The following is a 27598-nucleotide window of genomic DNA, read 5'->3' as shown; positions in this document are numbered from 1 at the left end:
TTACTTGCTAGTTGCCCTTGGCTTTCTACCCTGCCACTGTATTAAGCCCATCGGCTTTGACAGAACCTGTTTTCTCCACCACGACTCCCTCTAGAACTGACCTTATGTTTCCCCACAGGTAGCTGTTTATTCACATCAAGCTTCAAAGTCATCTCTCAGAGAGGCTCTTCCTAACCACGAAATTTAAAGAGCTCTTCAGCCACTCTCTATCACGTGGTCCTCTTTTATTTTCATGTTTTTACTTCTTGACTTTTGCATTTTTAAAGGTTTCAGAAAAGCTATCTCATTCACCCCCGTATTTTCAGCATTTAGTACATAGGAGATGCTCAGTGAAAGCTTATTTAATGAATCAAATAAAAATAAAAACACTTAGGGTGCCTGGCTGGCCCAGCTGGTAGAGCCTGTGACAGCTGATCTTGCCGTTGTGAGTTTGAGTCCCATGTTGGGTGTAGAGATTACTTAAAAATAAAAAAAAAAAATCTTAAAAAATCAAATAAAATAGGAGCACATGGATGGCTCAGTTGGTTAAGCGTCCAACTTCAGCTCAGGACGTGGTCTCGCGGTTCGTGGGTTCAAGCCCTGCATCGGGCTCTGTGCTGACAGCTCAGAACCTGGAACCTGCTTCAGATTCTGTGTCTCCCTCTTTCCCTTCCCCTCCCCTGCTCTCTCTCTCTCTCTCTCTCTCTCTCTCTCTCTCTCAAAATAAATAAACATTTAAAAATGTTAATAAAGTAAAATAAAAGCACGGACTTTATTAACAGTGGAACAATCACTCTGTGACAAACTCTGCCCCCTAGAATACCTTGCCCAATAGATATCAGGGTCTTTCCAGTTCACACACTTGATCTTAGCCAAAAGGTCAGGAAGTGATCAGGGTCTCTCCAATTTAACCAAAACATTTATTCTTTATTTTTAAGTGGGAGGAAAAGATCATGTGAATAGATAGATAGATAATTTGAAAGTGTTCACTCCAATACTTCCACCTGTGGAGATTGCACCAGAAATTACTGCCTTCAATGAAAATGTAAGCACACGGAATAAGGCTTCCCTTTAATGAGTATTGGAACATACTATATATTCCATAAATAGTTAATGAATATCTTATGTTAAAACAGAAACAAAACTTAGGAAATTTAAGGAAAGGAATCAAAGATGAGATGTAAAAAGTGTCTGTGGTCTCTGTTCCTTTATCTGTAAAAACAAGAGAAGACAAAGGAATAGAGTCAAAATAAGAAATTGTCACATATATAATCATAGCCAAATTGAGTACATCAAAGTATCTGACAATTTCCTTTCATGCATATTAATAAGTGTGAGCTTCTTGAGGATAGGGACCAAGGCTTTCATCTTTTGAACCCCTGCCCTTTCCTCTTCACTGTCTGAAACATCATAAAGGCTCAAAGAAATAATTGCAGAATTGAACTGATTACATTTAAGAGTAAGATGATAAAGACTTTCTTGTAACCTATTGAGTTTCTTCCAGAGCTAGAAAATAGAACATATAATATGTGTCACTTTGGAAGACATTTGCAAAGTGGAAAATTCAACAAAGTTCTGTATAGGAGACATTCTCTAACAATTTAGGCTAAACATAAACACAACTCGTTGCTTATTTGTTGCATTCTACACAGATAGGACCTTGCAAGCATAACTGAAAGTGTATATACACCAGGGCAGAGTTAGCTACCCGGACATGAGATGCCTTGTGGAGTGTGATATATCCTTCCTAGAAACCAGGGAGTAAAGATTTCTCAGAGGAAGAACCAAGACACTACTAGATGTTCAGGCCTTTCTCCAACAAGAATGGAGACAGTATCCTGTGCTTACTTTTGTGGCACCACGCCAAGTGGGATTCTGGATAGGAGATATTCGAGGGGTAGCATTTTGTATGCTTCCTACACTTTGAAGCTGCTTCTAGCTCTTGGTCTCACATCTGCAACCGTTCTCCCAAGCCCACATAAATCTAGTAAGTGGCTACATTAAAGTAGATGGCCATATGAGTTGTGTAGTCCCCTGACTGTTCATCAGAAAGTCATTTGTGAAACCAAAGTGAATATTTGTGTCTATGTTGAAACAAATGAAAAGAAAAAGTGTTGGCATCTCCTTGATATTTATTTTATTTGTCAGGCCTATTGAAGTATAAAAAAGTATGTTAGGGGTGCCTGGGTGGCTCAGTCGGTTAAGCGACCAGCTCTTGATCTCAGCTCAGTCATGATCTCACCATTTGTGAGTTCGAGCCCCACATTGGGCTCCATGCTGTCAGTTCAGAGCCTGCTTGAGATTCTCTCTTCCCCTGTCTCTCTGCCCCTCCCCCTCTGACACCTGTGTTCTCTCACTGTCTGTCTCTCTCTCTCTCTCTCAAAAATAAAATAAACTTGGGGCGCCTGGGTGGCGCAGTCGGTTGAGCGTCCGACTTCAGCCAGGTCACGATCTCGCGGTCCGTGAGTTCGAGCCCCGCGTCGGGCTCTGGGCTGATGGCTCGGAGCCTGGAGCCTGTTTCTGATTCTGTGTCTCCCTCTCTCTCTGCCCCTCCCCCGTTCATGCTCTGTCTCTCTCTCTGTCCCAAAAATAAATAAAAAACGTTGAAAAAAAAATTTAAAAAAAAAATAAAATAAAATAAAATAAAATAAACTTAAAAAAAAAAAGTACTTCAAAGTGTCTGAACTCTTCCTATAATGCATGTTAATAAGCTGTGAGCATCTTGAGGATGAAGATGAGATAAATGCACCCTTTGTTAGTGTAAAATAAGTTTTGACAAATGTATATAGTTGTGTAATTGCCACCACTAGAATCCAAATATGGAATATTTTAATCACTCCCAAAATTTCCCTCATGGCCATATGCAATCAACCCCCTAGCCCCATCCCTAGCAATGGGTAACCAATTATCTGGTTAAAGTCTGTATAGTTCTTCCTATTTCAGAATGCTATGCAAATTGACACACGGTATACAGAGCCTTTTGTATCTGATTTCTTTTATCTAAAACAACTTTTAGGATTCACTCACATTGCTGCATGTAACAGTTTGTTCCTTTTTATTGCTCAGTAACATTCCATTGCATGTATAATACTACATCCCTTCTGACCACCCCCCCCCCCCCATCAGTTAATGGATATTTGAGTAATTTTTAGTCTGGCACTATTAAGAATAAAGTTTCTATAAATATTCATTACAGTTCTTTGTGTATACAGCAGGGTTTGTTTTTGTTTTTTTTTCTTCTGTAGGATTTCTGGTTCATTGTTGTGAGTATATGTCTAACTTTAAAAGAAATTGTCAAACAGTTTTCTAAAGACCCTGCACCATTTTTATATTCCTACCAGGGAAATATGAGAGTTCCATTTGCTTTGGCATAGTCACCAGCAGTTGGTATTAACAGTATTTTAAATTTTAGCAATTCTTGTTAAGTGTTCAGTAAAATCTCATTATGATTTTAATTTCTATTTCCCTAATGGCCAATAATGTTGAAGCATCTTTTTATGTGTTTGTCATTCATAACTCTTTGGTGAAGTATCTGTTCAAACTCCTGCCATTTTCAAATGGGTTATCTCACTGGCTTTATTCTAGACAGGAGTCTTAACAAATAGGAATTTTGCAAAGTTTTCTGCCATTCTTTGGCTCACTGTTATATTTTATTAATCATTTCTTTTGAAGAACAGAGGGTTTTAATTTTAATGAAGTTCAATGTACAACTTTTATTTTATGGTTTGACCTTCTGGGAGTCATCTATGAAATCATCACCTAATTCAAGCTCACAAAGATTTTTCTGTTTTCTTTTTAAACGTTCAGGATTTTATCTTGTACATTTATATCTATGATCTATTTATCAAGTTAGCTATTTTTGTGCAAGATTTATTTCTCATATGGATGCCCAACTGTCCTTGCACCATTGAGAATATATTCCTTTCACCATTCAGTTACATTGCTCCCTTGTCAAAAATTAATTTACTCTAGATGTATGGGTTCATTTAAGGATACTCTATTCCATTGATTTGTTTATTTGTATACCATACCACACTTCCTTGATTATGTAGCTTTATAGTAAATCCCAAAATCAAGTAGTGAGAATTTTCCAAATTTGGTCTTTATTACAAAATTGTTTTCACTATTTATGTTGTTTTTCATATACATTTTGAAATCAGCTTATCTATTTCTATTTTTTAAAAAAGGCTGCTGGAATTTTGGTTGGACTTGTACTGAATCTATAGATCAACTGGGTGAAAATGAATATCTTAAAGATACTGAGTTTTTAGATCCATAATCATGGTATGTTTCTTCATATAGGTCTTAATTTTGTAATTTTCAGCATACAAATCTTGCAACTTTTGTTAGATTTATCCCTATGAAGTTCAAAGTTTTTGAATTTCTTTTATAAGAAATTTTTAAATTTCAAATTGCAGGTTTGTTATCATTATATAAAGTACAACTGAGTTTTGGGTACCTGAATGGATCAGTTGTTAAACATCTGACTTCAACTCAGGTCATGATCTCATAGTTAGTGAGTTTGAGTCCCACACTGGGTGTGCTCGAGCCCTGCTTAGGGTGAGCACGAGCCCTGCTTTGGGTAAAACACAAGCCCCAGGTGAGCCCTGCCTCTCTTTCTCTCCCTCTTTTTCTCTCTGCCCCTCGTGGGATTCTCCCTCCTGTCTCTCCCTCTCTCTCTCACCCTCTCTCTCTCTCTCTCCCCCCTAAAAAAATACGATTGATTTTTTTATTGTATTTATATTCTGCTACATGGCTAATTTCATGTATTAGTTCTCAAAGGATTCACAATTCTGTGTAGACAATTATGTCATCTTTAAACACCAAGAGTTTTTTTTTTCCTTTTCAAATCTATGTGCCTTTTGTATGTATGTATGTATTTATGCCTTAATTACTTTGCCTAGTTCTCCAATGTTGAAAGGGATGATAAGAACAATCTTACCTTGTTCCCAATCTTGCAGGGACTACAATTTCCTCAACCAGCGTTACCTATAGGGTTTTTGTAGGCACATTTTATCAGATTCAAGAAGTTCCTCTTGAATACATCTTGACTCTTGTCAAATGTTTTTTCTTTTTCTATTGAGATGACATGCTCTTTATTTTTTAGTCTATTGATGTGGTGAATTGCATTAACTGATTTTAAAATGTTAAACCAAATAAATAAGTTAATTGATTAATTAATTAATTAATTAATTAAAATAAAACACTGAACCAAATATTCCTGAGGCAACTCCCATGTGGTTAGGATATATTATTTAAAATTATTTAGTATTATTTATTATTTATTTCATAGATTTGATTTAACAATATTTTGTTAAGAATTTTCATGACTATATTAATGGGAAATATTGGTCTTTTTTTCTTGCATTATCTTTGGTTTTGGTATGAGGTGGGAAGTGTTCCCTACTTTTCTATTTTATGGAAGAGTTTACACAGAATAGGTATTGGTATTTCCTTAATTATTTTATAGAATCCAACGGGGAAACAATCTTGGATCACAAAGATTCTTTGAAGTGGGGCAGGAGTTACCTACAATTTAATTTATTCAGTTGAAATAGTTCAAGTTATGGGTTTCTTCTTGAATGACCTTTGATGGTCTCTGTCATTCAAGGAATTTATCTATTTCATCTACCTTGGGAATTTATTGGCATTACGTTGCTTATAATATTCCTCATTATTCTTTTGTGTGTGTCAGATCAAAATCAAACCACATGCCCATTTACAGAATTATCATAATCTGTCTTATATTCTCATTGGCTTTAAATACATCTATCTTCTCCAATAGAATGGGAGCTCCCTGGATGTAAAAATTATGTTTAGAATAGTGTCTGCTATATAATTAGTGTTCCCTAAGAGACAACAAGATTCTTTTTTGGATACTTTATATTCTTGAAATACCTTGTGATTGTTCCCCAAATAATATTTTAAAATTCTAGGAGGTTCTTTTGACTAAAGGCATCCTCATCAACTGACACATTTAGTTTTAAAATGTGTATTATCTTCAAATTTTCTTCTTCCTTAGAACTTAGATATTCTATTTTTATTAGTGCTCACCTCTTTTATTGACAAGAACTCTCCCAAACTGGTGAAGGCTTCAGTGAACCTGCCACTCTATAGCATCCCAGTCTAGCCATACAGAGACCATAGTCTGTCCTGACCCTTCAGTAGGTCACCTATGTACTACAAGTTAGTTTAGATAAAGTAGTCTAGAACATGTCATTATCCCTGAAACCTGTGATTGTTACCTTACATAGAAAAAGGGACTTTACAGATATGATTAACAATGTTGAGACAGGGAGATCATCCTGGACTATCTTTATATCAGTATGATCACATGGGTCCTTAAAAGTAGATAGAAGAGGAGGATAGAAAAGTGATTAAGAATGCAGCACTGTACTCCTAGACCAAAAATGAAGTAACAGAAAGAGAAATTAAGGAATCAATCCCATTTACAATTGCACCAAATATAGTAAGATACCTAGGAATAAACCCAACCAAAGAGGTGAAAAACCTAGACTTGGAAAAATAAAAAAAAATACTGATGAAAGCAATTGAAGACGACACAAAGAAATGGAAAGACATTCCATGCACATTGACTGGAAGAACAAATATTATTAAAATGTCTATACTACCCAAAGTAATCTACACATTTAATGCAATCCCTATCAAAATACCAATGGCATTTTTCACAGAGCTATGACAAGCAATCCTAAAATGTGTATGGAACCACAAAAGACACTGAAAAGACAAAGCTACCTTGAAACAGAAAAGCAAAGCTGGAGGCATCACAATTCCAGACTTCAAGTTGTATCACAAAGCTGTAGTGATCAAAAGAGTATGCTATTAGCACCAAAACAGACACACAGATCAATGGAATAGGATAGAAAGCCCAGAAGTGAACCCACAACTGTATGGTCCATTAATCTTCGACAAAAGAAGAACATTCGATGGGAAAAAGACAGTGTCTTCAACAAATGGTGTTGGGAAAACTGGAGAGCAACATGTAGAAGAATGAAACTGGACCACTTTCTCACACCATACACAAAAATAAACTCAAAACAGATTAAAGACCTAAATGTGAGACAGAAAACCATAGAAATCCTAGAAAAGAACACAGGCAGTAGCTTCTTTGACATAGGCTGTAATAACTTCTTTCTAGATACCTCTCCTGAGGCAAGGAAAACAAAAACAAAAGTGAACTATTGGGACTTCATCAAAAATAAAAAGCCTCTGGACAGTGAAGGAAAAAAATCAACAAAACCAAAAGGCAATCTACAGAATGGGAGAAGATATTTGCAAAGGACATATCTGATAAAGGGTTGGAAATCCAAAATATACAAAGAACTTATATTTCACTCATATGTGGACTTTAAGAAACAAAACAAATGAGCAAAGGGGGAGAAAACAGAGAGAGAGAGAGAGAAGCAAACCAAGAAACAGACCCTTACTATAGAAAACAAACTGATGGTCACCAGAGGGGAGGTGAGCCAGGGCATGGGTTAAATAGGTGATGGGGATTAAGGAGTGCACTTGTGAGGAGCACCAGGTATTGTACAGAAATGTTGAATCGCTATATTGTATACCTGACACTAATATTATACTGCATGTTAACTGTAATTTAAATAAAAACCTAAAAAAAAACAAAACAGTGCTGCAATGTGAGAAGGACCTCAGCCCACCATTGCTGGCTTTGAAAGTAAAAGAAACCATGAGTTAAAGAATGTGGTGAACAATCTGGAAATGGCTCTCAGTTCACAGCCAGCAAGAAAGAGCACCTCAACCATACAAGTACAAGGAATTGAATCCTGCCAACAGAAAGGAATGCAGCTTTGCTCAGATCTTGATTTTAGCTCAGTGAAACGGTGTCGGATTTCTGACCTACAGTACTGAAAAAACTAAATTTGTGGTAAGCTGCTAAATATGCAGTAATTTGTTATAGCAGCAATAGAAAACAAATATGCCCAACAAAGAGGGACTAAGGACTTAATATAAAGTAACAGTATATTATATATGCATTAAATATTCACGGGCACCTGGGTGGCTCAGTCGGTTAAGTGTCAGACTTCGGCTCGGGTCATGATCTCACAGTTCATGAGTTCGAGCCCCACATCGGGCTCTCTGCTGACAGCCCAGAGCCTGGAACCTGCTTCTAATTCTGTGTCTCCCTCTCTCTCTGCCCCTCCTCTGTGCCCTCTCTCTCTCCCTCTCACTCTCTCAAAAATAAATAAACATTAAAACAAATTTTTTCATAAAAAATAAATAAATAAATACATATTCACAAGGTATAAATTATGATTTTTTAACCCACGTATAGATATCATTTCCAGGGCCAAGAAAGAGTAGCAAGAACTAAATAAGACCTAAACAAGTAGCAAGAACTAAAGATACTCCCACTTAAAATGAGCAAAAATCCAAATATTAATTAATTAATTAAATTTTAATTTAATGACTGTTTTCCATAAACAGGACACAAAGTAACAAAAGATAGTGATGTCTGCGATGGAAAGGAAGTAAGGTGAGCCCTACGTTTGATTGCCTCAGTTTACCATTATAAGAGTTTCCAGGCCGTGAAGCAAGGATGGGAAATGCAGGTAGACTTCTCAAGTTGAGAATCTAGGGAGAATAACAGAGCCAGTATTCACAAGACTGGGTATCAGGCAGGAGAAAGTTTTGCATAGAAAGAACCCCAGAGATCTGCAATGAGTCTACTGATTAGGGCATGTGTGTAAGGAAATTACCCGAGATGGGGGAGAGAACCATCTGACAGGACTGAAGGTAACAGTGTTGGGCATTCACACACTGTAAGGAAGAGTGCTTGTTCCCTTAAGAAAGAATGAAATAACTTATAATTCAAGAGACATTGGGTAGAATACTCAAGAAGCATCTTAACTCATTGATGGAGATAATTAGCCCCCCACTGAGCCTGCTCTGGGCCCTCCAACAAATCATAAAAGTACGAACTAAAGGAATCAAACTGTTTCCATGAAACTAAATTGTACCAAGACAAAATTCAAGACTATTTATAGAAATAAAAAAATCCAACAACAACAAGGTGGAATTCAAAACTGCTGACATCTAAACAAAAATTACCAAGCATACAAAGAAACAGAAAAACATGACCCATAATGAAGAGAATAATCTATCCACTGAAACTAATCCAGAATTAAAACAGATGTTAAGATTAGCAGATTGAAATATGAAAATTATTATAACTGCAGCCTATATATATATATATATATATTTTTTTTTTTTTTACTGCAGCCTATATGTTTTAAAAGTTAGCTAGAGACAGAGGATATCACGAGAACACAAAATTTCTAGTGATGAAAATACAATGTCTGAGATGAAAAATATACTAGATGTGGTTAATAGTAGTAGATTAGACCTTGGCAGAAGTTTAGTGAACTTGAAGACATGGTAATGGAAAATACCCAAACGAAACACAAAAAAGAACAAACTTCAAAATATGAAAAGAGCATCTGTAAGCTGCAGAACAACGTTAAGTAGCTGGGTATTTGTATAATTAGAGTGCCCAAGGGGGAGACAAGGACAAGAAAAAATATTTAAAAAATAAAGGCTAAAAAATTTCCAAATTAAATGAAAACTAGAAACTCTTAGATTCAAAAAGCTCAATAACCCTAAACATAAGAAATGAAGAAAAATCATACCACGGTACATAATACCCAAATGCTCAAAACCAGTGATACTGTAAAAATCATAAAAGCAACCAGACAAAATAAAAAGACACAATTTGTACAAAGGAACAAAGATAAAGTAGCAGCATATTCCTCACCAGAAACAATGGAAGCAGGAAAAAAGTGAAACATTTTAAAGTAATAAAAGAAAAACAGTACTTTGAAAATAAAACTCATACCTAGAGACGAAGCAAATATATTTTCAGACATATAAAAGCTAAAAGAATTCATCACCACTAAACCCATACTATAGGAAATATTTTAAAAAGTACTCAAGCAGAAAAAAATGGTATTAGATAGAAATACAGATTTACACAAAGAGCACAGAAATTGTCATTACACGAGTAAACATTAAGATTTGGTTTCTTAGTATTTAAAATCTCTTAAAGACAATTTACTTCAAATTAAATTAAATAATAATACATTATGGGATTTCTATGATATATATGAGTAAAATGTATAAAAATAAGGCCAGAGAGGAAAAATGACAGTATACTATTGTAAGCTTCTTAAACAATAGATATGTGGCTCAGTTGGTTAAGTGTCTGACTCTTGATAGCGGAGCAGGTCCTGATCCTATAGTCCCAAGATCCAGCCCCGCATTGGGCTCCATGCTGAGGGTGGAACTTGCTTAAAATTCTCTCTCTACCTCCCTCTCTCTCTCTCTCTGTCTCTCTGCCCCTCCCCACTCGTGCGTGTGCACACCCTCTCTCTCTCTCTCTCTTTCTCAAAATAAACATTTAAACAATAGATAAAGTGATATAATATTACTTGAAAGTAGACCGTAATATGTACAAGATGTATACTAGAGAACCTAAAGCAACCATTAAAATAACAAAACAAAGTTTTAATTAACCAACAAAGGAGATAAAATTAATTATAAAGGTATTCAATTAAGAGAAGGCAGAGAAAAAGATTAAAAAACAAGGATCAGATGCACAGATAGAAAACAAAGAGCAAGATGATAAACTTAACCCCAACTCTTTCAATAATCATATAAAATGTAAGTGGTCTGAACACCTCAAATAAAAGGCAGATATTATCAGATTGGATATAAAAACAATATACTTCCTAAAAGAAATCCACTTGATGAACATTATCAAAAGAGTAAATCCTAAAAGTTAACTTTGTATGAAGACAAATGGTAACTAGATTTATTGTGATCACTCATGATATACACAAATATTGAATCATTAGGTTGTACACCTGAAATCAATATAATATGCACATTATACTTTAATAAAAAAATGTAAATAGTAGAAACTGTTTGTTGCTATATTAATAACTAGTAAGTATGAATTAATAGAAAAAAGAAATCCATTTGAAATAAAAAGATGCAAACAGGATAAAAGTAAAAGGATGGAAAAGATACCATGCAAACATCACTCAAAACAAAGATAGAGTGGCTATATATTATTAGGTAAAGTAGATATCAGGGCAGAGAATATTACCATATAATTAAGTATAAACAACTTCATTTTATAATGATCAAATGGTTGATTAATCAAAAAGACATAAACTAAATATTTATATACCTAAAAACAGAGCTTCAAAATACATGAACCCAAACTAGTAGAACTGCCTAGAAAAAAATACACAAGTCCACAAATACAGTCAGAGATGTCTATGCCCAGATCTCAGGAATTGGAAGAAATATTGGAAGAAATAAACAGAATACTGGTGAGAATACAGTAGACTTGAATGATGCTATTAACCAACATGAACCATCTACCTGGTAACAACAACAAGTGCATTTGGATTTTGCCAATTAGACCATATACCAGGCCATAAAATAAGTCTCAAAATTTTAAAGTGTGCATATCTTACAACTTATGATCTCTGCCTGCAATGGAATTAAATTAGCAATCAATAATAGAAAACTACATAAAAGAGGCACCTGGGCGGCTCAGCCAGTTGAGTCTCTGACTCTTGACTTGGGCTCAGGTCGTGATCTCATTGTTCATGGGTTCGAGCCCACATTGGGCTCTGTATTGTCAGTGGAGTCTGCTTAAGAATCTCTCTCTTTCTCTCTCTGCCCCTCCCCTGCTTATGCACTCTCTCTCTCTAAAATAAATAAAACTTAGAAAAAAAACAAAAAACCAACAAAAGAAAGAAAGAAAGAACGAACTACATGGAAAATCCCCAAATATTTGGAAATGGAAATAATATATACTCCTAAATGACTCACTGGAAAAAGAACACCCCAAAGAGAAATCTGAAAGCATTTTAAACCAAATGAAAATGACATCATAATATTCCAGAATTTATAGGATGTCACCACCGGATTTATCAAGGGATAAATCTATACCACTAAATACCAAAAATAGAAAACAAAAATTGTCTCAAATAAATAATCTCAGGTACTTACTTTAAAAATCTAGAAAAGGAAGATAAGATTAAACTCAAATTAAGCAAGACACTGGAAACAGTAAATATCAAAGAGGGTATCAATTAAATAGAAAAGAGGAAAAAAACAGAACACCAATGAAAAAAAAGGTGACTTTTTAAGAAAAACAAAAAGCCCACACACAAAGTGAACAAAAAAAAAAAGAGAGAGAGAGAGAGAGAGAAAGAGGATTTAAGTTAGCAACATCAGGAATGACAGAAGTCATTACTGAAGATTCTACAGATATTAAAAAGGTAATAATGGAATATACTGAACAACTTTATGCTTATACACTTGAGTGCTTACATAAGGTAGACAAATTACTTGAAAGACATAGCCAAGTTCACTGAAGGAAAAATAAATAATCCAAATAGTCCAGAATAAATTAAAGAAATTAAATTTGTAGAAACTACCATTAAATAAAACCACAGGACCAGATGGCATCACTGGCTAATTCTAAAAAACATTATTTTTCAGGTTTTATTTATTTAAGTAATCTCTATACCCAACGTGGGCTTGAACTCACAACCCCCGATCAAGAGCTTCATGCTCTTCCAATCGAGCCAGCCAGGCACTCCTCTGCCAAACATTTAACAAAGATAATTCTATACAAACACTTCCAGAAAACTGAAGAGGAGGCAATATTTTTCTACCCATTCTATGAAGTCAGCATTGTCTTCATATCAGACCAAAAACATCATAAGAAAATTACAGATTAACTGCCCTCATGAATACAGATGCAAAAATTCTAAACAGAAGTTTTACAAATTAAATCCAAAAATATATTAAAAGGCAAATATATCAAGTGGGGTTTATCTCAGGATTGCAATGGTGGTTTAACATTCCAAAGTCAATTAAAATAATGTATTATATTAATAAACTAAAAAAAAACAAAACCAACAACGTATGATTATCTCTACAGAAATTAAAAAAAAAAAAAAGCATGAGACAAAATTCGACATCCATTCCTAATAAAAATTCTTCAAGAAATTAGGAATAGAACTTCCTCAAAGTGATAAAGGGCATCTACAAAAAAAACTACAGGTAACAACATAATGACAAAATCTTTTCTCCCTAAGATCAGGAACAAGACAAGAATGTCTGTGCTCTCACCACTTCTATTCAGTTGGATTTAGCCAGAGTAATCAACCAAAAAAGGGGGGGGAGGGGCTCCAGATTTGAAAGGAAAAAGCAAAACTGTCTTTATTCACATACAAGATCATCTGTGTAGAAAATCTAATGAAATCTAAAAAAGGCTACTAGAATTAACAAGCAAGTTTAACAAGGTTGAGAGCACAGGATCAATACACAAAAATCAAGTGTATTACCCTAAACTTACAACAAATAATCAGAAGTTGAAATGTAGCAAAACAATGTAATTTTAAAAGCATCAAAAATAGGAAATACTTAGGGGGAAATCTGACAAAAAATATGAAAGATTTGTTGAAAGAAATTAAAGAGGTCTGAAACTTTGTTGAAAGAAATTAAAGAGGTCTGAAACATAAAGGTTCATGAGCCAGGTTCATGACTCAAAACACTCAATATTATTAAAATGTCAATTCTTTGCAAATTGATTTACAGACAATACAATACCAGTATGCTTTCTTGTGAAATTGCCGAATCGACTCAAATATTTATATAAAAATGCAAAGGAAATAGAGGAGCCAAATTAATTGAATAATAAAAATAAAATTGTATGACTACTTTATTTCAAGATAAATTATACTTCATCCACATTAAAAAGGCCTACCCTTCAAAAGACTTTGTTAAAAGAATAAAAAGACCCATGCACTGACTTGGAGAAAATAGTTGCAAAGCACATATCTGATAAAAGCTTTGTATCCAGAATAGGTAAAAAAAACTACCAAAAACTAACAAGAAGTCAAACAACCCAATAAAAATGGGGAAAAGATTTGAACACATGGTTTATCAGAGAAGATGTGTGGATGGAAATAAATGCATGAAAACATGTTCAACACTATTTGCCATGAGGGGAATGCCAATTAAAACCACAGTTAGATATCACTACACACCTAACAGAATGACTAGAACAAAAAAGATTCACCATACCAAGTTTTGGTGAGGAGGTGAAGAAACTAAAACTTGCATAAACTTCTGGTGAGAGTGTAAAATGTACAATCACTTTGGAAACGACCTTGATAATTTCTTAAACAGTTAAACATACACATGCCATACGATCCAGTCATTCCATTCCTAGGTATTTGATCAAGAGAAAAGCAAGCATATGTCCATACAAAGTCATGTACATGAACATCTACAGAAATTTCACTAGTAATAGCCCACAACTAGTCACAAACCAAATACCAATTTACAGGTAAGTAGATAAAAAGTGATATCTTTTCTATAATAGAATACTGCTCAGCGCTCAAAAAACACACCACTGATACCTACCAGAACATGGATGAATCTCAAAATAATTATGTTGTATGAAAGAACTAGAAACCCATCCACCCCCCCCCAACCAAGGTATGCACTGTATTACCCCATTCATTAAAACTCTAGCAAATGCAAACTAATCTACAGTGACAGAAAGCCAATGAGTAGTTTCCTGGAGAGGAGAGAAGAGGGGAATGAAGAAAGGAATTACAAGGGTGCAGGAGGAAGTTTTAGGGACAGGATGAATATATTCTCTGTCTTAACTGTGGTTATGGTTTCATGGATATGTTCATTTCAGAACTTATCAAACTGCACTGTTTAAATCTGTGCGGTCTTTTGTATAACAATTTTACCTGAATTTATATAAACATGTATACACAATTATATATATATATATATATATATATATATATATATATATACATACACACACACACATACACATATATATACATACCTACACATATACATATAGCAAACATATTCTACATTCATGTTCTCTAAAATAATTCATTATAGTAACTATTTAAAGTACTATTTAAAATGCCTGTATCTAAGAATATACAATAATACGTTACAGGACAAATATCTCAAAATAAAAATGTTATGTATATTTATAAAAAAGTAGAAGATACAGAAATAAGAAAATATTCTTAAATACCAATGTTTTATAAAAATAAATTCTTTAGCATTTAAAGTTGAGTACCTGTAAAAAGACTATTATGACAATACAAGGAAAAACAATTTCATTCAAAATATCCCAAAAATGAAATCAACATCAATATTTTAGACTAGGATGTAGAAGGCAAAAAGTATTGTCACTTCAGCAAACACTCCTTTTTCTACTTTAGAATATGGGGAATTTTAAAACTAGTTCATGGAGTTGAAAGTGTTAACATTAAATTGTTTATGTAATGTGCCTGCTACAGGCTGGTAAAATGGCCAATGTTCAGTAAACATTAGTTCCTTCCTCCAGCTCATTAAGAAAACATAAAGTCATATTTGCATGACCACAGAGAAAATGTTTGTGGTAGCAAAAGAGAAAATTGTGTAATTCAATATTTTGTTAATCTAACTGCAATCTTTGAATTAAAGGAACAAATTATGCACAATATTCTAAATAAGACTGTGTTTCTGGAGGTTAAAATAAACTTCATGCAAAATCCCCTTTGAAATCCACATAATCTCAGTTCAGAGTAAGACAGAATATTTGAAGTGGAAAGCTGAAAAGGACTATGGATAAGCCCTAATTCTCCAGAGGTTTTTAGGGTCTACATCTAAGGATGTCACATCAGTTACTACAGGGAGAAAAGAAAAATTTTCAAATGGAAAAGAAGATAGTTGCATTTACATAATACTTTAAACAATCTAGAGTGATTTGACCTTGTTTTAAAGTTGTACTATTAAAAAAGAAGCAGGCTTATGACAAAATTTGTTAGTAAGAGAACAATCTCAGAGCTAGATACTCAATGGAGGAAAGAAAATATTTAGTAGGAAAATGAGACCACCCTACCTGAAATTTCCTGGATAAAAAAGTATCTGAGATATCTGATACTGTGAAATTCTAAATTCAGATTTTAAATTCAAGTATCTTAGAAAAGAAAAAAATAAATGTGTATGATGGGAACAGAACATGCAAATTCATTCTACTGAATATTCTGATAAGCTTCTATTAGAGGTAGTTCAACACACACACACACACACACACACACACACACACTGGCCTTAATTCAGCCCCATAATTTAACAGCACTACTTACATCATCTGTGCTCCAAGGTCTTTACTGCAAATTTTTGTGTCTATCTACTTCCAAATATTTCTTAACACATGAAGAGATCAATTAATTGTGATCCTATTTTTAAAAAAGATACAAATTTTCATTTAAAAAACCCAAACTCACTACAGATATTTTTAAAAAAGCAATTATCAACTTAAATTAGTGACCAATCCCTTTTCACAGGACTTTTTAAAAGGTGAAACCCCTGGGGGCGCCTGGGTGGCTCACTCGGTCAAGCGTGTGACTTCGGCAGGTCATGATCTTGAGGTTCCTGAGTTCGAGCCCCAAGTCAGGCTCTGTGCTGACAGCTCAGAGCCTGGACCCTACTTCAGATTCTGTGTCTCCCTTTCTCTGTGTGCCCCTCCCCACTCACACTCTGTCTCTCTCTCTCAAAACTAAATAAACATTAAAATAAATAAATAAATAAATAAATAAATAAATAAATAAATTTAAAAAAGCTGAAACCCCTGGCTTTGGAGTGAAGACTGTGTTCTTCAAATTAAGTAAATTCACTCTACAAACATGAATTGTTCTAAGGATGAGTAGGATTCTTGTGCAATTTTTGCCCTAAGATTTCAGAAAGGATTTCTATGCCAGAATGTCTTGTAATGAGTGAGTTTATTCTATTTCCTTTTTATTTTAATTACTATTATTTTGCACTTGTTTGTCCCATCATTTCTTTTGTTTTTAATTTGCCAAACTTTTTCTTTTGATTTTCATCTCCTCCATCTTCTGTTGCTGTAATTAAAATTTTCTGTATTCATTTGTTTGACTTTTTACTATTTAAAAACTCTTTTAGTCTTTCCTCATGTTTAGGTTTAAATTTTAATCTGCAAACTTGATTAAATGATATAATAATAATTTCTGTCTTCCTCCTGAACAATTAAAGAACCTTAGAACTTTAACAATGAAACACTTTATTACATTGTTTTCTAGTATATACATATTTAGCTTCAATGTCTTGTTAAATGCCACAAAATTACCCATCACTATCATTAGTTTTATCAATGAGTCTTCATATCAACTCACATGTTTCTTGTAACTTGCTTATTTTTCTGGATTCCATTGTTCCTGAATGAGATCTTTTATTAGTTATTTCAATGACAGCCTGTTAGTAATCAAATCTCTCAGACTTTGTCTGAAAATGTCTCTATTTCTGCATTATTCTTATATAGAAGTTCTGCTGTGTATACAAGTTTTAACATTTTAAGATACTATTTCATTTTCTTTTGGCTTCTTTTGCTGCTTAGGAGTGTTCCACGTTAAGTATAATTATAGGTAATCTGCTCAGTTTAAGATTTTCTTACTGTTCTCATTTTGTTTAGGATTCGGTGTATGATTTCAACCTGATAATTTTTTGGAAAATTCTGATTCTGGAAAATTCTCAGTGATTTTTTTAAAAAATGTATTTTCTTAAAAAAAAAAAAAAGAGACTTTTCTGACATTAAATCTTCCCAATCTATCTTTTGTATCTTTTATATCTCAATCTATTCTTTTATATCTCTTTCTGTACATTCTGGTAAGTTTCTCAAACCTATTTTCAGGTCTCTTAATTCTTGTCTACTTTTGTGTAATCTGCTATGTGATTAACTGTCAGGGTATTTTTTTGCTTAAATTTCAAAAACTATTTCTAGAAATTATATTTGGTTCTTTTTCAAATATATAAAGATATATATATATATATATATATATATATATATATATATATATCTTCCCTCATTGTAATTTCCCTATAATATATATATATATATGTATATATGTATGTATATATGTATATTCCCTATAATATATATATATATATATATATATCTTCCCTCATTGTAATTTCCAAATTTCTCTCTTGAATTTTATTTCCAAACCTTTTCAAATTATTACATTTCCTGAAGTTCTTTAAGGTGCTAATTTTTCTGCTCGTGTTTCTACCCAATCTCCTTTGTAGTAAATTATTTTCTGTGTGGCTTGCATTTTTGCTGTTTTTGTTGTTTTTATGAACTCATCTTCAGTCCACAGTACCTTTTGTATGAGTTCTGTGAATTTCAGTTGTAGAAACATCCTCATTTTGTATTTAATTCGGCTATATCCCAGGAGTTTTCACTGGTCCAGGAAAATATGCTAATTTCTCAGCTTGAAACTTGTACAATGCAAATAATGTGAATTTGGGCCCCATCTGTGGATACTACTTGGGCTTTCAATTACTTACAGAAGAATTATTTTCTCCTCATCCTCAACTCCAAACTCGTTACTTCTCAGCTTCACTGAGGAGCATTTTCAGGACTCTTTTTTAAGAACTGAAGGCCTCTGAGGCACCTGGATGGCTAAGTTGGGTAAGCATCTGACTCTTGAATTTGGCTCAGGTCATGATCTCACAGTTCCTGAGCTCCAACCCCCTGTTGGGCTCTGCACTCACAGTGTGGGGCCTGTTTCAAATTCTCTCTCTCCCTCTTTCTCTGCCCCTCCCCTGCTCACACACACTCTCTCTCTAAATAATAAATAGACTAAAAAAAAAAAAAAAAAAAGGATCAAAGGCCTTTTATGGTTCCAGCTTTATACTAGGGTTTTAAACTCCCCAACTCTTGTTGGCCAGGACCTCATTTCTTGGTATTAAATCCCTAGTCCCCGGTCTTTGTCCTTTATGCAGACCACAGGCACCATCTTTGCTTGTCACAGCAGCAGTGTGCACGCTGGGAACTCTACCTTTGAGGCTGATTATTTCTGGCACCTGTGAATTGCCCATTATTTCTTTTGAAGTTGACTGTGTGTGGTGTAATGTGAACAGAGAGCTAAATCTGTATTATCTTAGTTTGTCATGTGACCGGGAAGTGTCCTGGAACATCTCTTTTATAATCTTACTTTTTAATATCTTGTTTTCTTGTTTCCATCCTGTAACTGTAGATTTACAACTCTTGGTCTTATCTAATTTTATAGCATCAGTCTTATTCCTCCTACAGATTTTATCGCTAGTAATTAATATGTGACGGAGATATTCTACGGAAGCCATGTAACACACCCTGCGGGCTCCATTGTCCCCTGTTTGCCTCCTTGGGAAGCCCCACACCCCACGCACCCGGCCCACGCACTGACCCTGGCACTCGGGCGTCCCCCACGGCATTCAAAAGAGAACACTTGAGGCCTGGATGAAGGAGCCAGCGCCCCCTTTGCAGAGTGATGGCAACTAGGTGAGCCAGAAAGGCAGAGCAAGCCTCTGAGGCTGCTCTCCAGGGGAAAGCCTCCAGAGACCGGAAGCAGTGGTTTCCCACGGCAAATTCTGGGCACCTCACAGCCGCGGGGAGACACAACTGCCCCCAGGAGTACTGGTTCGGGTTGCTGAGGCCTTGCACCTTGGCAAACACCCGACTGGGGCCCCGGGGTTTCCTCACCGGAAGCTCCGCGCTTCTCCTTTGTCCTCCTGGAGGGCTGTAGCTCTACGGCTGGAGCATGCGCACTTCACTTCCCCAGTCTGGGCTGGGGTGGTCCCGCAGAGCGTGTGGGCCAGAGCTGGTTCTGCGCACTTGGCGTTGGGGGTTGCCGGGTAGGCTGCGTGAGCCAAGGGTGAGAGGTGGGGCCTCTAGTGCACCGGAGCGCCCAGATGTTTCTCACTTCAGGACTCCGCAGCCGCCTGTAGAACTCGCGACACCCCGCGAAATCAGCCTTTCTCTGGAAAGAGTCGTTAGTTCCTCTTTTTTGAGAGATGCTATCTATTTATCTATATGTACACATACAGAGCATGTCTCTGAACATGTGTAGGCACCTGTGTGGCTCAGTCGGTTAAGTCTCCGACTTCCGCTCCGGTCGTGGTCTCACCATTGGTAAGTTCGAGCCCCAAGTCAGGCTCTGTGCTGACAGCTCAGAGCCTGGAGCCTGCTTGAGATTCCGTGTCTCCCTCTCTGTCTGCCCCTCCCCTGCTCACACGCTCTCTTTCTCTCTCTCTCAAAAATAAATAAATATTTAAAGATTGAAAACAAAAAGAAAACATATTTCTGAATAAATATATACACATATATATTCAGTAATAATCAATACACCTTTCAGACACCATCCAATTTGTCTTCTAAAAAATATTTACAAATGTTTGTGGGTCAAGAAATACTGCACAGAGAATTAAAACACCTGAACAAAGACTATCTTGAACTCTTTGGAAGAAGAGACTTTTTCAGTGTCTATTGAAGTATATATTGAAATATTGAAATATTGAATATTGAAATATATTGAATATTGAAATATTCCCAATTGGCCTTAGAACTACTCACCCAAGAGACATCTAAAAGTTCCTTCTCAATGAAATGCCCCAAATACAATGATGACAAAATTAGAATATCCTACCTTTGAGTCCAAATATAAGGAAGTTCCAAAGGGCCCACTAAACTTGTCCTTAAAATGTCCCAGGCAAGTCTTCATCAGAATTCAGGAATAATTTCCTACCACCCCAAAAAAGGATATAACAGATTGTAAAAATCTGGCCTTTACTTTTGGTGGTTCCCAACCAGTCCTGAATTCTGTGCTTTCATATATAAGGGAAACAAAATCTGCAAAAGGGACTTCTAGTGTTTTATTTTTGTTTACACTTATAGTAAAACAGACCTCCAAGCCTGGGTCTTTTTGGAAATCTTAATTCTATTAGCCCTTTTTGGTTTATGAGAAAAATAAACACAAGGAGCCCAACTCTCATATTTACAGAGCAAAGCCACAGTAGTTAGGCTGAGGTTTGGTGGCTACTTAACACTGTACCTCTTTGTTTCCATCGAGCTGAGAGATCTGAAAATTCATCCAGTGTTCTTAACAGCTGGGAGGGACTGGAAATGAGACAAGTCTATCTAATCACAATTTTGGAGGCCACTCCAAGACTAAGTAGGTCCCATATCCTTGGGCAGCTATGAATGCCTGCCCTGTTGAGATGGTTTGCAGATAACAATGGGTAAGAACCCTGATAAGGCTTCAGGTGCAGAGGTCACAGAGCTGCCCTTCTGGGCATAATGGGTAACAGGGAATTCTTTCCCATTGTTAACAGCAGTATCTTAAAAATCCCATTTTGTTTTCTAAAATAAATGCAGATGCCTTATGCAATCTGTCCCTTTTCTTTGTTTGTTTGTTACATAATAGTGAGATAATTTGGGGTTAAAAATGAATACAGCACTTATCATCACATCTTAATTTCAGTAAAAGGAAATGAGAAGAAGGAGGTCTTTATGTAAAACACACCTATTTATTTACCTTTTGATGCCGGTAGCACATTTTTTTTTAGAAAAAAAGAGCTTATTGAAAGAATTATTTGTTTCTCAATCTAAGTTTCTCTAATCCTAGTAAATCCCAACTATACAACATAATAGTATGTGTGTGATAGGTAATTAAATTAAAGAAAAGTAAATTCAGTTCATTGCGTGAGTGATATGGACTCAGCAGATTTAATGTTTGCATTTATTATTTCATTAATCCTGTCATTCATGCTTTCAACAAGCATGTGCAGAGTGCCTGAACTGTGCTGAGTGCTAGAGATAAAAACATTTCCAACATCAAGGACATTATCATTTCGGGAGAGACATAGATAAATATACTAACAATTACAAAAGTAAAAAGTAATGATAATAATAATTTTTAAATAGAAATATCCTTGGAAATCTAGGAGGACAGAAGAAAGACGTGTTGACAAGCCTGAAAAATAGTTAAAGAAAGCTTAGCAAAAGAAGTAGCACTTGAGACACACTCAGCCAGTGTCTCTCCCTTTGAGGAGACAGAGATGTGTGCGAGGTTTCAAGTTGTCACAATGTTTCATATGTACCACCCCCTACATATGTTTGATGCACAAGGGCCAGGGAGACAGATAAAACATCCTGCTAGGGGAGGAGATTCCTACACAATGAAGAAGCATTCCGTGATTCACAGAGGGGCTATTTTGTTTGTTCTAAATTTTATTATTTTTTTTTTCGTAATCTCTACACCCAATGTGGGGCTCGAGCTTATGACCCCAAGATCAAGAGTCACATGCTCTTCTGACTGAGCCAGCCAGGCACCCTTCACACATCTTTTTGATGTTTGGACATTCTTACAGATGGAACCCAATACGTAGTCATCGGAACTTTAAACTCAGCTCTGTTTTAGGGCCCCTGGGTGTCTCAGTTGGTTAAGCGTCAGACTCTTGGTTTCAGCTCAGGTCATGATCTCACGGTTTGTTGGACCAAGCCCTGCATTGTGCTCTGCACTGACAGCATGGAACCTGCTTCAGATTCTCTGTCTCCCTCTCTCTGTCCTTCCCCTGTTCGTGCTCTCTCTCTCTCAAAAATTAGTAAACATTAAATAAAACTCTAAACTCTGTTTTATATATACACACAAAAATAATTTTTGCCTAGTTTATCCACTGAATTTTCCAATTAACACTACTGTGAAAATTGAGGAAAACTTGGGGAGCAGGGGTGCGTACAAGACTAGTTCAAGATTCCCCCAAAACAGCAGCCACTACTGGTAACTTTGGTGAACCCAATATAACACATTTTATCTGTCTGATCTGCAGCTATCCCATTCTAACTGGACCTCTATGTATGTATGTATCTATAATATCTTCGAAATGTGATGTGAAAAAAAAAAAAAGCTTTGACAATATTCAATTCAAAATTGAAAATCCTGGGGTGCCTGGGTGGCTCAGTTGTTTAAGAATCTGACTTCAGCTCAGGTCATGATCTTGCCATCCATGAGTTCGAGCCCCACGTCTGACTCTGTGCTGACAGCTTACAGCCTGGAGCCGGCTTCAGATTCTGTGTCTCCCTGTCTCTCTGCCCCTCCTCTGCTTGAGCCATCTCTTTCTCTCTCTCTCTCTCTCTCTCTCTCTCTCTCTCTCTCTCTCAAAAATAAATAAACGTTAAAAATTTTTTTAAAAAATTGAAAATCCAAATTTATTTATTAATATTAGATGCATACATAGAACTACTTCATTATGTCTTTGAATATAGATGCTCTTTAGCATTCATATATGAAAATATATGACTTACTTAAAAATCTTTTTATTTCTCCTATAATGTTAGAATTTTATATTGACTTTAATTTTTATTGAGTTATAATTACAAACAAAGCACACAGATCTTAAGTATATTTTGATAAGTTTGATAAATACATAATCCATATTCAATACCCCATCAAGACATAGAATATTTCCATCTCTCTGCTCACCTCATGGCCTCTTTATCATCAGTTCTCTCCCTTCTCCACACACAAAGGCAATCAGTGTTCTTATATCAAATCCCATTGAATAGTTTTGGCTACTCTTAAATAAAGTACAAATGGAATCACAAAGAATGTATACTTTTGTGCCCCAATTTATTCAACATGTTTTTTTTTTTTTGAGATTCATCCATGTTACTTTGTGTAATCAGTAGTTTGTTCCTTTTTATTGTTGAGCAGTATTCCATTTCATGAAAGTTAACATTTTGTATGTAGGTATGTTACATCACCTATACATTTATTTCATGGTAGTAGAGGGGGACTTCAAATATTTTATAAATATGGATGAAGAGATCGAGTCTGATAGATTAAGAATAGTATAGTGGTTAACAGCATGGAATTTATAAAGAATGGTCCAGTGTTGGAATAGACCTCCCAATTCATTTGGTCTTTGACAATGATTCACCTAACCTCTGTAAGCCTTGGTTTACTCATCTGGCAAACTAGGGATCCTAATAATCCCTACCTCATTGGGCTGATGCAATGATCAAATTAAATACCTTAAGATAGATAGATAGATGATAGATAGATAGATAGATAGATAGATATCTCAAACATTTGGCATTCAATTATTTAAACACATGTTATGGTAGAAAATGGCCCATTAAGTATTTGGATGACTATTAAAAGCTACCTCTCTCTCCAACAGTATCCATCTCCAACCAAATATGCCCACTGACTAGATTCCTAAGATGGCCCCTGGTAGGATTTGGCTCCTTTTCTAGCAGGAAGTTTACAACCATCTATCAGATGGTTACCTCATTACTAGCATCACTTGGTGCTTGCTGCTCGTATTACATTTTTGAAAGGAGGTGTCTTGCCTATTATGAGTAGAAATGGATGCCAAGGTGGGCTCAGAGAAAATGAGATAAGCTTAGGTTAGAAATGACAAAGGAATACCTGGGGTCACAGGTAAATGACCAGATAGGGATTCGGAGATAAGATGTAACTAACCATAAATAATTCTTTTGCCTCCTTCGGTAACCCCTGAGAAATATGTATCCATCAAGGGTGAAAGTCAGGGCTGACTTTATGGTATCAGAGTAGGAGCAAGAAGAGTTTTGTGTCTCTTTAGATGAGTGACCTTTGTACAAAGGTACAGACTCACAGAGCATGTACAAAAACAGAAGGTTCAAAACCACTTGTCATAACCCCAGTTTGAGCCAGGTCTATAGAATTTGGTTGCCAATGTTCCCCAACACCCCCCTGAGAACCCTTAGCTGGGCCAAGGGCAGTCATTTTAAAGTCAAATTTTTCCACAGGCAAATCTTAGGCTGAATTAGCTAAACACAGAAAATCAAAACAGTTCAGTGTCATATCTTTATAGTAGGTGAGAAAAAATAATGAATATGTTCTGTGAAACAATTTTTTCTTGAATTAGGCTGCTTAGAATATAGTATAAGATAAAAGACAATTTTTTTTCAGTATGATGTAAAAACATCTCCTTCTGTTCTTCCAAACCTTGCTCTATTTTATGTAAAAAAAAATATAGATCAAAATAGTGAGTCTCTTTAGAATAAACAGCATGCACTCATGATTTTTGTTTTGAAGGGCGCAAATAATCAAAGCCAAAGATGTTATTACAGTCATTTTTTTCCTTTTTACGCTAAGCCTTTAGCGTCAATAGCCAGAATTGCTTGATTTGTACCATCACCTACGCATGTGAGAATCTGCATTCAAGAACAAATTATCTTGGCTCTGGGACAAAATGAAACAATCAGTAATTCTTAGAACTTGCTCAGTCTTCTCCACTTTTCTTATCCTGGAAGACACTTAAGGATAATATTTATCTTTCTTTTGTTATTACCTGGAAACTTCGGTCCACCTTTCAGGGTGGAAGCTACATTTGCCAAGATTAAAATTCAGTCGATCTTTAGGTCTTTTGTAGTGTTGGTAAAAAAGTAACTTCCTGTTTCCTATCAATAAAAGCCAACAAGGCTACTGAGGCAGATGCATGCAGGTTGTATTTCCTTTCAAAAATAAATATTGGTTTAAATCTTAAGTGAGAAAGGGTTGGGCCAAATGCATTACATTGGATTTCTGGGACATATGATGAAACCATTTCCCTGTTCCCCTTTCATTCCCACCGCTAACAAATCACCTCCTCAACAAAGAGAGAGATATTTGATTCTTTCACAAAGAATCTGGAATATGCCTCTGGCCTTTTAATGGACAATGGACTTGTTTATGGCCAAGAGAGGCCACTGAATACACAATAGACAGATTTAAATTTGATTCATCTTATAAAGGCAAGACAGGGTCAACTTGAGAAGGAGTTGTTGATCTTGACTTAAAAAGAAGTTACAGGTCTCTAGCCTTGTAACTCAAGGGACTGTATAAACTAATCTTTGCACTAACCATAGGATGGATTTTCAAATAAGGACTGTTTTTCATTTTAGGCAAAACACCATCCAGAAAACAGAAAAATCCCCTAAGTCACTATAACTTTCACTGCAGTCTTTAGTATTGGGTTTAGAATTTTTTATTTTTTTTTTAATGTTTATTTATTTTTGAGAGATACAGAGACAGAGACAGAGACAGAGCATGAGTGGGGGAGGGGCAGAGAGAGAGAGAGAGACACAATCTGAAGCAGGCTCCAGGCTCTGAGCTGTCTGCACAGAGCCCGAGGCGGGGTTCAAACTCACGAACTGTGAGACAGTAGACCTGAGCCAAAGTTAGATGCTTAACCGACTGAGCCACCCAAACACCCCAAGGATTTTTAAATCAGTTATATGTATGTTTTTGTTTGTTTTACTCCCAGCACACTCTCTTACTCAGATGTTATCCAGTAGGTGTTCAGGAGAAACTGCAAGTCCTGAGACAATAATTAATCAGGCAGACTTCTTTTCCTTTTGAAAAATTCATACCACCACTTCTATCCTTAAATTTCTACTCTCCACCCACACTATCCACTCACTCTCCCTGCACAGCTCACACAGACACACATACCAAAAAAGCCCTTTGATCTTCTTCTCCTCATGCCCAGCCAGCTTATGTCACTCTGCTGAGGTACAGAGAAAAGAATTCAGAACCAAGAGGACTATATTCAGGCCCTGCTACTGACTAGCGGAGTGACTGGGCTCAAGTTGCTGTGTTGGAAGGAACAAATAAAATGATGTCAAAGTACCATTCTTATGAATACAAACTATTATATACACATGTTATTATTGCTACCAACTCCGTCCTTGGAGAAGAGACTGTACATCTGTTGGAGAAGGCCATCAAGGGGATGTGACCTGTGAACTGAACCTGGACAATCGGAGGCTTCTCAGCCCCTCCCCTCTGCTTAGCATGTACATTCGGCCCACCGTTCCCACAGTAGGAGCTGTTTCAAGGATGCAACCTCGAGAGAGTAATGTGTTATTGAGATCATCTGGACCAAATATGTGATGAAAAAACCCCATTAAGTCCTCTATATAAACTTTTAAAATTCTGTTAGGCAGGTTCAGAGAACTACTCATCCAGCAGCTGCCCAAGACAAACCTTGTACATGAGTTCTCGTGCTTGTTAAACCGGTCACCTACCAACCTGGAATGGCCTGCCTCTTTCTTCAGTCTCCTTGCCCTCCATGTATTGGTGCCAGTTTGTGAAGAAACAACCACTTTAGGAAGCCCTAGCACAAAAATTGCATCTGCAGCATTCGGAGCCATGATCAAGAAAAATCATAGAAAATTACAACTGGAACATTTGTTTTTGCCGGTGGGGAAACTAAGTCATGGAGATGTTAAATCACTTATCCAGGTAATTGGAGCTAGAACTAGAACCTTTACATCTTTCCCTATACCACTTTATTGAACTTCTTCCCAGCTAACTCTGGTTTCACAGAAGAAGGATAAAAAGTAGAGGAGAAAGAAATGACTTGGCAGGATAAGAAAGAGGATTCATGTGGAAGGAATAGGAGGTAATAGAACATATCCAACAACCCAGGGTTATCAGCATTATAGAGGCTGAGAACACTCAGGAACCCATGGCCTGATGAGGAGAAGGGAGATATGAACTGGAATATGGTGGAGGTAAGGAGGGGAGACTACCTCTGGAATATTCCAGTAGGGTAAAGACGATGAGATGGTAATGCTGTAGTCTATGAGATGTGTGTCTGGAGGAAATCATGTTGGGAAAGAGGCAGAAATGATTTTTTTTTTTAATTTAAATCCAAG

This window comes from Panthera tigris, chromosome D4 (genome assembly GCF_018350195.1).
Source record: "Panthera tigris isolate Pti1 chromosome D4, P.tigris_Pti1_mat1.1, whole genome shotgun sequence".
Taxonomy (NCBI): domain Eukaryota; kingdom Metazoa; phylum Chordata; class Mammalia; order Carnivora; family Felidae; genus Panthera; species Panthera tigris.
Note: the sequence above shows the minus strand (reverse complement) of the source record.